The following is a 9,872-nucleotide window of genomic DNA, read 5'->3' as shown; positions in this document are numbered from 1 at the left end:
AATGGGCAGCATAGAAGGTTTGTAAGGAGTAATCTAAGTCTTTAGTAAATCAAGAATCAAAGTTTGAAGACTGTGAAGGAGAGCATTATAGTAATCCCGATGAGAGAAGGCCAGGGCTGCAGGATGGAGATGGTGGATAGACTTTGGATTCTGGATTTAATCAAAGGCAATGACAACAGGATTTTCTGAATGTGAAGGTGAAAATGGGTAATGATGAGTTCAAGTTTTTTAGTATGAGAAAATGGGAGATGTGTCATTTCCTGAGTAGGAGAAACCTGTGGGTGGACCAAATGGGCTGGGAAAGAAACTCAGCCACTCAGTTTGGTCAAGTCTGATTTGAGATGTCTTGGAGATACTAAGTGGGCAGTTAAAATGGTAAGACAGAACCTCTATAGTTATTAGTCTAAATTTCTCCTCAATTTCTTTTTGAGTTATGACTATTATTTATCCTAAAGTGCTACTTTTCTATAAAATAACTCATTTCTTTTTACACAGAATTATCTTTTTATCTTTCATATACATTGTTAGATTTTCATATAAGTGTGTAGGTTTCCTTCTTTTTTCTTGATGAAGCTAGTTCACAATTAGCTGTGTTCTTATCTGTCTTCTTAGGTAGGTGTAGATATTTCTATCTAATTTTTATCATTTTCTATTTACAAATTCCTTAATTTTCTCTCTATATTTTCTGATGTCTCTGATCTGTTTCTTCATGTTCTCTTATTCTTCTATCAACTATTTACACTGAATGCTTAATATATTTTAATTCTTTTTGCTTACCAGTAAAATTTCTAAGGCTATGATTTGGGTGTTTGGTGAGAATACACACGTTTTTATGCACATGCTTCATATTTTTGTATTTTGTACTTTCTTTTTAATATTTTCTTGTCTGATTTATCCTTTGACCAAGCACTTAATTAAAATATTGTATGTTGTTCTTTTTTTTTTTTTTTACAGCAAACGCTTGTTTTTATTAGAAAATCCCATTTGGTAAGAGCTTCCCTAAGCCACCACAGAGACTGGGTAGCCTCTAAGAGTCCCAAAGCTTTCAACTTATCTTCTACCTTCTTTTGATAGGGGATGGTAGAGAATGGGTGTGGTGTCAGGCAGTCTCAGAGGTGCCCCATCTCTCAGAGGTACCCCTGAGAGAGTTCACATAGCTAGCAACATGTCCTATGGCACCTTGGGGGGGAGGGGGCACCACAGGGCCCCTAGGCTCAGGCTGTTGCCTTAGGCAATCCTCTTTGTATAGCTTCAGGTGGAACCAAAGAGGCTTGCATAGCCTCCCAGGCCTGGTCCTTTGCTTTGGTTGAGAGCAGGCCAAGATCCAGGAGAACATAGCCAAGGGCTAAAGGAGAAGAGATTGCATTTGAGATACCCTTTGGAGTCTGGAAAGCACCTGGACATCTTGGGAAGGAAGGGCTGTGGAAGACCCCATTCACTTTTTCTTAACTTCAGGGGTGTCATATTTCCTCTTGCTGGAGTTCCACAACTGCAGGGGTATGCCAATGGGAGGGAGAGTCATGATCCCAAAGGTCATCCAGTCCAGGAAATGGAGGGAGAATCCCCTATCAAACTCCCAATGAGCCAGGGATCTTTCCTGTCCAGTTGCACTGGTAAAGCCCATCACAACAGACCCATCCTCCTGAGCCAGGTAAGTAATAGTTGCTGAGGTGAAGTGAAATAACCAGCCTTGAGAGGGTGCAGGACCACCATGTGGGAGACGCTGCTAGCATGTGCAATCTGATCTCATTTGACACTGAGCATCCCAGAGACAATGTCAAAGCAAGCTTCTAGAGGGAAAAAATCATCAGATAATTCCACATCTAATACATACAGCACTTGAGCCAACATTGTAGGCGTTGTACTGTAAGGTCAGGTCTCACCCTTCCATGGCACATCGGTGTTCAGCAGTGATTTAGAGGCCAAAAGCTTGGCTCCTTCCCCTGCCTGAGTGACAGTAAATAGATCCAAAATCACGAACACCAGCAGCCTCATCATGTGCACCCCCAAAGCCTTTTGGGGGTCACCAAAACCAGAATCATATGTTGTTCTTTACAAATGTCTAAATTGTATGATTTTTATGTTATGATTGGTTATTAATTTCCATTTCTTCCAGGCTATAAAAACTGTGCATTCTGCAATGCTGAATTTTATACTTTTTGGGTGTATTCTTGAGAAGAAGACATGTTAACTGATATGAAACTAGACACAATACAATCCATTATATTGACCTCGTTACTTTTACTTTGAAATTAAAAGGAGCTTCCTTTTCTGCTGCAAATGATCATCTTTCTAAATCTACCCTGTGTAACCCTTCTATTGTTGATGATGTCAGAGACCATATCACTCTGAGCCCTTTTACAGCTTTGGGACATTTCCTCCTCATTGTATTGCCTCAGAAGCATAACCTAGAAAATATTTTCCTGACAACATCAGCACTTAGCAATACTATAAATCTAACACCAAAATTATTCTTGAATTTTCTTCTTCCCTGGAAAGTTTGCTCCCTGCCTCTCTCCCATGCTTGGAATCTCTGCTGGAACTTCAGTTAGATAATGCTCCTATATTCAGAAGTTAAAAGTTTCTGTTCTCCAACTCTGGCTCCTGTAGATCTAGGTCTTCTGCTCATGCTGGTAGCATAATGAGGATACACATGAGATAAGCAAACTATTATGTTATAGAGACAGCACTACTCAGATTCTGGTCAGCTACATTCCTGGGTTTGGTCATTTCAACTGGAATAGAGAAATAGGGATTTTGTTAATCTCTGTAGAAGTCACCATTTAGCCTCGAAGCTTTACACATTTTAGGAATGAGATACAGGAACTGAAAAGAAATAATTCCAGGATATCATGGAAGAGGACAAAATGTGGGGAGAAATAAATGGGGAATACCATGGTGTCTGTCTGAAACAAAGATCAGATTAAACTGGAAATAATACGGCCTCATGGCCTCATGGATTTCCCTGGTGGCTCAGATGATAAAGAATCCACGGCACTGCAAGAGATGCAGGAGACATGGGTTTGGTCCCTGGGTCAGGAAGATCACCTGGAGAAGGAAATGGCCACCCACTTCAGTAGTCCTGCCTGTAGTATTTCATGCACAGAGGAGCCTAATGGGCGACAGTCCATAGGGTTCCAAAGAGCTGGACATGACTGAGTGACTAACAGATTCACTTTCATGAAATGAAGGCATTTTAATGTTCTATGTCATTCACTATTATTTCTTTTTTTCTACTGTCATTTTTTAAGTGTTATCTACATGCCAGACATGCAGTCTGAGACTCCCAGCAATTAAAAAAACAACAAAATTTAAAATTTTGATTCAATAAGATAATTGATCTGTGCATAGTAAGCACACAAATGGTTACTGTCATTATAACTATTATGTTTTGGGCTCTGGGTATTTGTAGAAGGAGGAATTATTTTCAACCTAAGGTTAAAATCAAAAGGTGGAAGTAAGGGATCAGGGAAGTTTTTTGGAAGAGATGTACTTCTAAAGAAGGGAACACCTTGTCTCTACTTCACACCTTGTTCATTTGTGTGCTGTATAGATCTATCCCTGCCATCTCTGTCCTGGTGTTTGATCAGACTCTGGCCTAGTGAGTATTAATCAAACTCATTGCTTTGCTGTCTTTTATGTCACTTCGGTGGAGTAACTTTTTATTTGACCTAATCTGTTGGTAATTTATTCCTTGAAATGAACAGTGAGTGAATAAGACCCCAATCAACAATCAACAATAAAGACTATTCCTGCCCTGCATTTTAGGAGAAGGCAATGGCAACCCACTCCAGTACTCTTGCCTGGAAAATCCCATGGACGGAGGAGCCTGGTAGGCTGCAGTCCATGGGGTCGCCAGGAGTCGGACACGACGGAGCTACTTCACTTTCCCTTTTCACTTTCATGCATTGGAGAAGGAAACGGCAACCCACTCCAGTGTTCTTGCCTGGAGAATCCCAGGGATGGTGGAGCCTGGTGGGCTGCCGTCTATGGGGTCGCACAGAGTCGGACACGACTGAAGCGACTTAGCAGCAGCAGCAGCAGCAGCCCTGCATTTTAACTAGACACATTTTAATGAAGGGGAATTAAGAAGATTCAGGTGGCATTTTAAAATGAAATGAAAACCAAATCAAATACAGATGACACCAGGCACAAACGTCTTGCATCATGGTCTTTTATAGGCAGTTAGTAACTAGCTGAAGGAGACCGAAGGCATCACACAGCATATGGCGAGATAAATATGGCTTACTTTTAAAACTGCATTTGTGTCACACAATTAAACATTAAAACTCTGTATTCCTAAAGATTCTGCTGCAAAACTTTAAATTTTTGCAAGTTTCATTGTAACCACTCTGGAGGCTTTTGAAGACACGAAATCTATCATTAGAAGCAGAATATCTAAGTCACATGATTCCAGAAAACTATTTTTAAAAAGGTGAGAATAAAACTTGCAATCCAATCCAGGGAGCAGCTCAAATAATAACCAATATTCACTCCCAGCTACACTGTCCCAGTGAACAGAAGGTATAGATGATTGTGCCTCTCTAGAGCCCAGCAAGGGAAGAAGAGCTCTGAGAACCGACTTGCCCCAAGAGGGAATCAAGTGGAGCTGAATTACTGCAAGTCCAAGCCTTGTTTTCAGAGCATAACAGTTTCAGCAAAACTGAAGTTAAGGAAGTGTGTTCCAATATCATTTTGCCACTGCAGCAAAACCAAGACCGACTTAATTATTGCATTGAATATAGCTTCCGATAGATATCAAAACTAAGGTCCACCTGGGAAAATGGGCTTTGGTTTCTAAACCCCATTCTTACTGAATTTGGAAAGAAAGAATAAAATAATATTTTTTCTTAAAAGTTGAAAAAATATTTCTAAATTATTTTAATCTAAAAAACATTTTTATTATTTTAATAAAAAAAGTCCCACTCATGTTTCTTTGTCTCAATTTGAAAAACTGAAAATAGCTGAAGATCACAGGGTACCATTTAATCAATGGTGCCAAAGCAGAAGTCTGAAGAAAATCTCTCAAAGAAAGATGCCAACTTGGAGCTCCTGACTCCACTATCATCTGTAAATGCCAGCAGTAAGGTTCTTACCTCAGAGGGCAGCTCTGATGATTAAATGAGTTAATATGTATATATGGTTCTTATAACAATATCAAAAACATAATAAACAATATATGCATTTGTCATCATCATTATTATTATTTTGATATTATGGAGATGTAATCTAGACAGTCCAGGGTAATGGATGATTCAAATAATATTTAATACCTTTCATTTGATGAGCATTTAATATGTTCGAGGTACTTTATGTAAACTGACTTAATTTTCACAATAATCCTATGAGGTGGATACTACTATTATTTCAATTTTGTAGTTTGAAAATCTGAGGCTTAAAAAAATCATCAGTTGCTCAAATTAAGGTTAAGTCAATGGGCTGGAAAGTAGCTGCATCAGCGTTTTTAACCAGGCAATCTCCTTGAAGCAGCTGCTCTTTAACAACTAAGTTGAATGTCCAAAACAAACAAAGACAAGATTTATAGTGGTCAAGATCAACATGTAAATCTAGTGAAGTCTAACCTAGATGTGTTACATTTGTGATGGTATAAGCAAAGTCACACATGCCACACACATGATGCAGGGGAGCAAAATTTGTCACCCCAAAATATGCTTCTTTGACATGAGGTTTATTTTGAGCTAAACGCAATCAAAACCCAGCAGTTTTAGGAAAAGCTCTTTATCTCCCTCTTAACTGCCTTAATTCACATAGGAGGGGGCCTTGCAGCATAAGCCATCTATATCAGACATTCTTTTTCACCTAAAAAATTTATGTGTAACAGGGTAACCGTTGTTTGCTAAACATCTGCTCTCCCTTCCAGTGAATGGTCTTCCTCCCCTTGTATCCCCAAGTCTTTGTAATCCTTTCCTCAGCAGGATGCAATATAAGCTTCATTTGCCTGGCTGCCCTTTAAGTCTTCATATCTTTATATGGCTTCTGTATGTTTGCAAATCTGTGTTCCTCCTGTTAATTTGTCTTATATCAATTTAATTATCAGAATAACAGAAGAATCTACAAGGGAAGAAGGGAACTTTTTTTCCATGCCTCGAATGACAAATGTGCAAATATGACAAATACATGCAAAGAGTTCAACAATTATTTGGAGATAAAAAGCAATCAACAGCATGAATAGAATCTCAGGGAATCGTCTTTCTTTTAAAGATTTAAGTACTTATGTCTAAAGTCAGAGCCCCTCAACTGTTTTTCCCCACAGTGTGTGTCTCTGTGTAACCTCATGATTTGATAATGCAAAGAAAAGAAGCAGGGATCTGTTGAGTTTTCAGGATAAATTCATATGGATGCCAACTAATGTTCTCCACTTTTAGACTGAGGGGTCAGTACACAAAGGTTGAGATTTCTTACCGAGGATGTGCTAATATAATAAACCCCAAATAACCCAGAGTCTGTGAATTAGAGTTTTGCTTTCTTTTTCTTCCTTCATGTCACTTAGCCAGAATGACAAGCTAGTCCTTGTGGCCTCACCAGATGTTCCATATGAACCTGTCATGTAGAAACTTCAGACTCTCCTCTGTCTTTCCTTGTCTCCCATCTATAAGTCTGCAGTATGGTCTAGCAAGATCTAAAAGAACATACACTTCTTCCTTAGACTCCAAAACACTGCCAATGCTATTGATAACATTAGTAGTAACTCTACTTAGAAAACAAGACTACATGTTTCACTTCTAGATTACAACCATGTACAGCTCATTTAGAAGCATTACTTGCAGACACAGGAGAACTCACCTAGTCTTTTCACCATCACACATATCTTGCATTTGGATCTGTAATATCTTTAAAAATCAATCCTTGTGCCTTTTGTTTCCTGTGGATGGAACAGGCTTGATGAATCTGTATTATGTAACTAGCATTCATTTTGCTAGGTAATTTCTCTCCCGGGTTGCTTTTAGCTCAGTGCCCGGGCAGTCTCTGCCACACTGCCAGAGACTCCATTCTTCAATACTTCTAAAATACTCATACTAGTGTGTAATCCTTAGTTCCCTCTCCACAAGCACAAACATGGCACTGTAAGATTTTAGAAATGAACCATCTATGGTAACAGGAAGAATTAAAATCTATACAAGAAAAATTGTGTGTGATAATGGGATGGATGAGTGTTCCAAATCCACAATTAGGATTCCTAATGTACAGTGAATACACCCAGATCTTACAGCACAAGTGCTGAAAAGAAGAGATTGCCCCGGTGTCAGCCCAGATGCCATTTCAAAGACTGGAACCTTGATCTTATATTTTTGGGACAGTTCCAAGGTTGATTTTAATTTTGTTCATGCTTAGTAACAGAATTATTTTTTTAATATTATATAAATGGTTTGTGGGCACAGACATTGCAAATGTTTAAAGTACTGCACACCTTCAATCTGAGCTCCCGGCACCCAAAGGGTATCCTCTCTGAAATAGTAAGACCATCAAAGTTTGGGCAAACTCCACGAGAATACTAACTTCACGAGGGAGCCAATGGACAGCCAAGTCTCTAGTCCCACAACCCCTATCTTTTAATACCCATTATCCTAGTTCCTATTCTGAGCATAAACAAAATTAAAATCAACCTTGGAATTGAGTCTAAGTTTTCATTCTCACCAATCTTTAAACACAGACCAGACTCAGGTTTTGCTCCTTACCTGACCACCCTCCTGTAGTTCCTACTCAAACCAAATAAAATAGTGCATTTCATCATATAAAAGAAGTAGAGCCAGAACCAAAATTTGGAGAGTTTCTATAAAACCTGAAAGCTTATCCATTTTTAACTATGAAAAGAGAGTAAATGTGTTATTAAGTTTCTAAAGTCCAACAGCCCTCTTATCCTTTCTTCCCCTTGAGTTTAAAGCCCCAGAGATAGGATTAAGTCAAGGTACTATCCCAAAGATGCCTTCTAACTTAGCTGATAATTTAGTTTCCTGGATCACATCAACTCACATCTCAAATACAGCATTACTAAATTCTTAAGGGTCTAAATGAACATCCATGTTTTTGCTTTTTCTATTTTTTCCCCTGTAGATGGCCAGTGGTATCTAAAGATAAGCTTTATTGGGGGACAATGAGAATCTATGACTTACAGTCGCAGACTGGTCCACAATAATAAGAAGCTACCTTATAAATCTCTGTAATTAAAAGTATGGTCTATGGTTATCTGCCCCAGAATTCAGACAGGAGTTTGGGGAAATGAATATTACTGGGCTTTACCCTATGTTTCTGAATTAAAATCTCAAGAAAAATTTCTGGGCATCTATACATGAAAATGTTCCTCATTAAATTTTAACAGTGGAAATCCTCAGACTACTCTTTTAAGTCATCTCATTCTTTAGATAATACTGGGGCATATTGCATAAACACATGTACATATTTAAACTTATAAACATATGCATTTTTCCTTTTGTAGTTTAAGCAAATGAGACAATGCTACACTTTGCTTTTAATTATCACTATAAATCTTTCTGTGCTATATATACGCTTACTGTGCTCTGCATTAGAATGACCTGATGGTTTTCTAACTTATTAGTAACTTCCCAGACCCTAAACCTGAACCGAGGGTTCAGGAGATGTGATTTCTGTTGCCAGCTTTACAGCTTGTCTTTTGAGTAATACTGATCTCAGCATCTTCATTCAAAAATGAGGCACTGGCTATCTTTGAGAATCATTATCAGTTCCAAAACTGAATAACTGAATTGAACATTGATTTGAAAACTGGAGACATATATGGTTAAGAGACAGACTGTGAGACAAATGGCAGCCTTCCACTCATGTGCTCTCAACAGAACACTAAGGAAAAATTGCAATCTCATCTGCCTAATTAATTATCTAATTTGATTACAAATTACATTTGATTTGATTTGCAAAGGGCACTGACAAAGGCCCTACCAATGGCTCTAAATGCGTGGTCTCCAAATGCTGGGAAGAAAACAGTTCCTTATACCAAGGTCAGAGTTTCCACAAGCAGAGAAGTTTAATTCTTATGTGTCTAATTTTGAGTCCAGGAAAATAAACTCAAAAATATGGATAATTCAAATATCAAATGATGAAGTGACAAGTTAATTCTAACCAGAAGCAATAGTCAGAGAAAGTAAGTGATTAAGAATGACAGATAAACCACAACTTAGGAAAGGTTTATTCTTCTATAAAGCTAACAAGTCTTCCCAGAGTTGAATAGGTGAACTACAGAAGTCCATTAAGCTACCACAAAAGAATTGCATCAGAATAGAACTTTTCTAAGATTGTAGATATGAATGCTTAGGAGATTTAAGTTGTTCCTCATGGTAGCTGCTCTTAGTAAGTCAACAAATTGAAATGAAGATATATACTTGACATCGAATACATCTCATATTCATGTTTGACAACAGATTTCCACTTTTTGGATGTGTTAAACTCAGATGAGAATGGATTGAAATAGCATATATTGGACACAGGAGTCAAGAACAGGACTGAAAAGTCAACACCAAGAGTGCTAGGTGCTGCATGGTAAGAGGAGGATGGGAACTGAGGCCAGATTTGGAACGTGAGTCATAGGAATGTGCTAGCTTTGTTTGTGTTATTCACGAATACAGATGCATGTTGCTGAAGAATTTTTGGCTTGGAAATGGGAACAAAAATTGGTGGCAAAAATATTCATGATACATAAAGTGTTCTTAGAAGCATGATATACTTTTCTGTATGTGGTGATGGATTTCAGGTGTGTTTAAACACATAACCTGGTCAGGCAATCTCAAGACATGGTGAAATAGTGGAATTCATGAAACTCTTGGAACTTGGAGCTCTGGTTACATTAGCTCAGCACCTGGTTGCCTGCCTCAGCATAAAAC

General features: G+C 38.3%; 1 pseudogene; it reads right to left on the bottom strand.

Annotated features, from left to right (window-relative positions):
- Positions 1-1,435: 1,435 nt before the first annotated feature.
- On the bottom strand, positions 1,436-2,010 carry LOC145539534 (translocon-associated protein subunit beta pseudogene; annotated as a pseudogene).
- Between the last annotated feature and the right edge of the window lie 7,862 nt (positions 2,011-9,872).

The sequence above is a fragment of the Giraffa tippelskirchi genome, chromosome 2 (genome assembly GCF_054371585.1).
Source record: "Giraffa tippelskirchi isolate mGirTip1 chromosome 2, T2T-mGirTip1v1.2.pri, whole genome shotgun sequence".
Classification (NCBI taxonomy): Eukaryota; Metazoa; Chordata; class Mammalia; order Artiodactyla; family Giraffidae; genus Giraffa; species Giraffa tippelskirchi.
The sequence above is the reverse complement of the archived record's forward strand: the minus strand, read 5'-3'. Positions and strand labels throughout refer to the sequence as shown.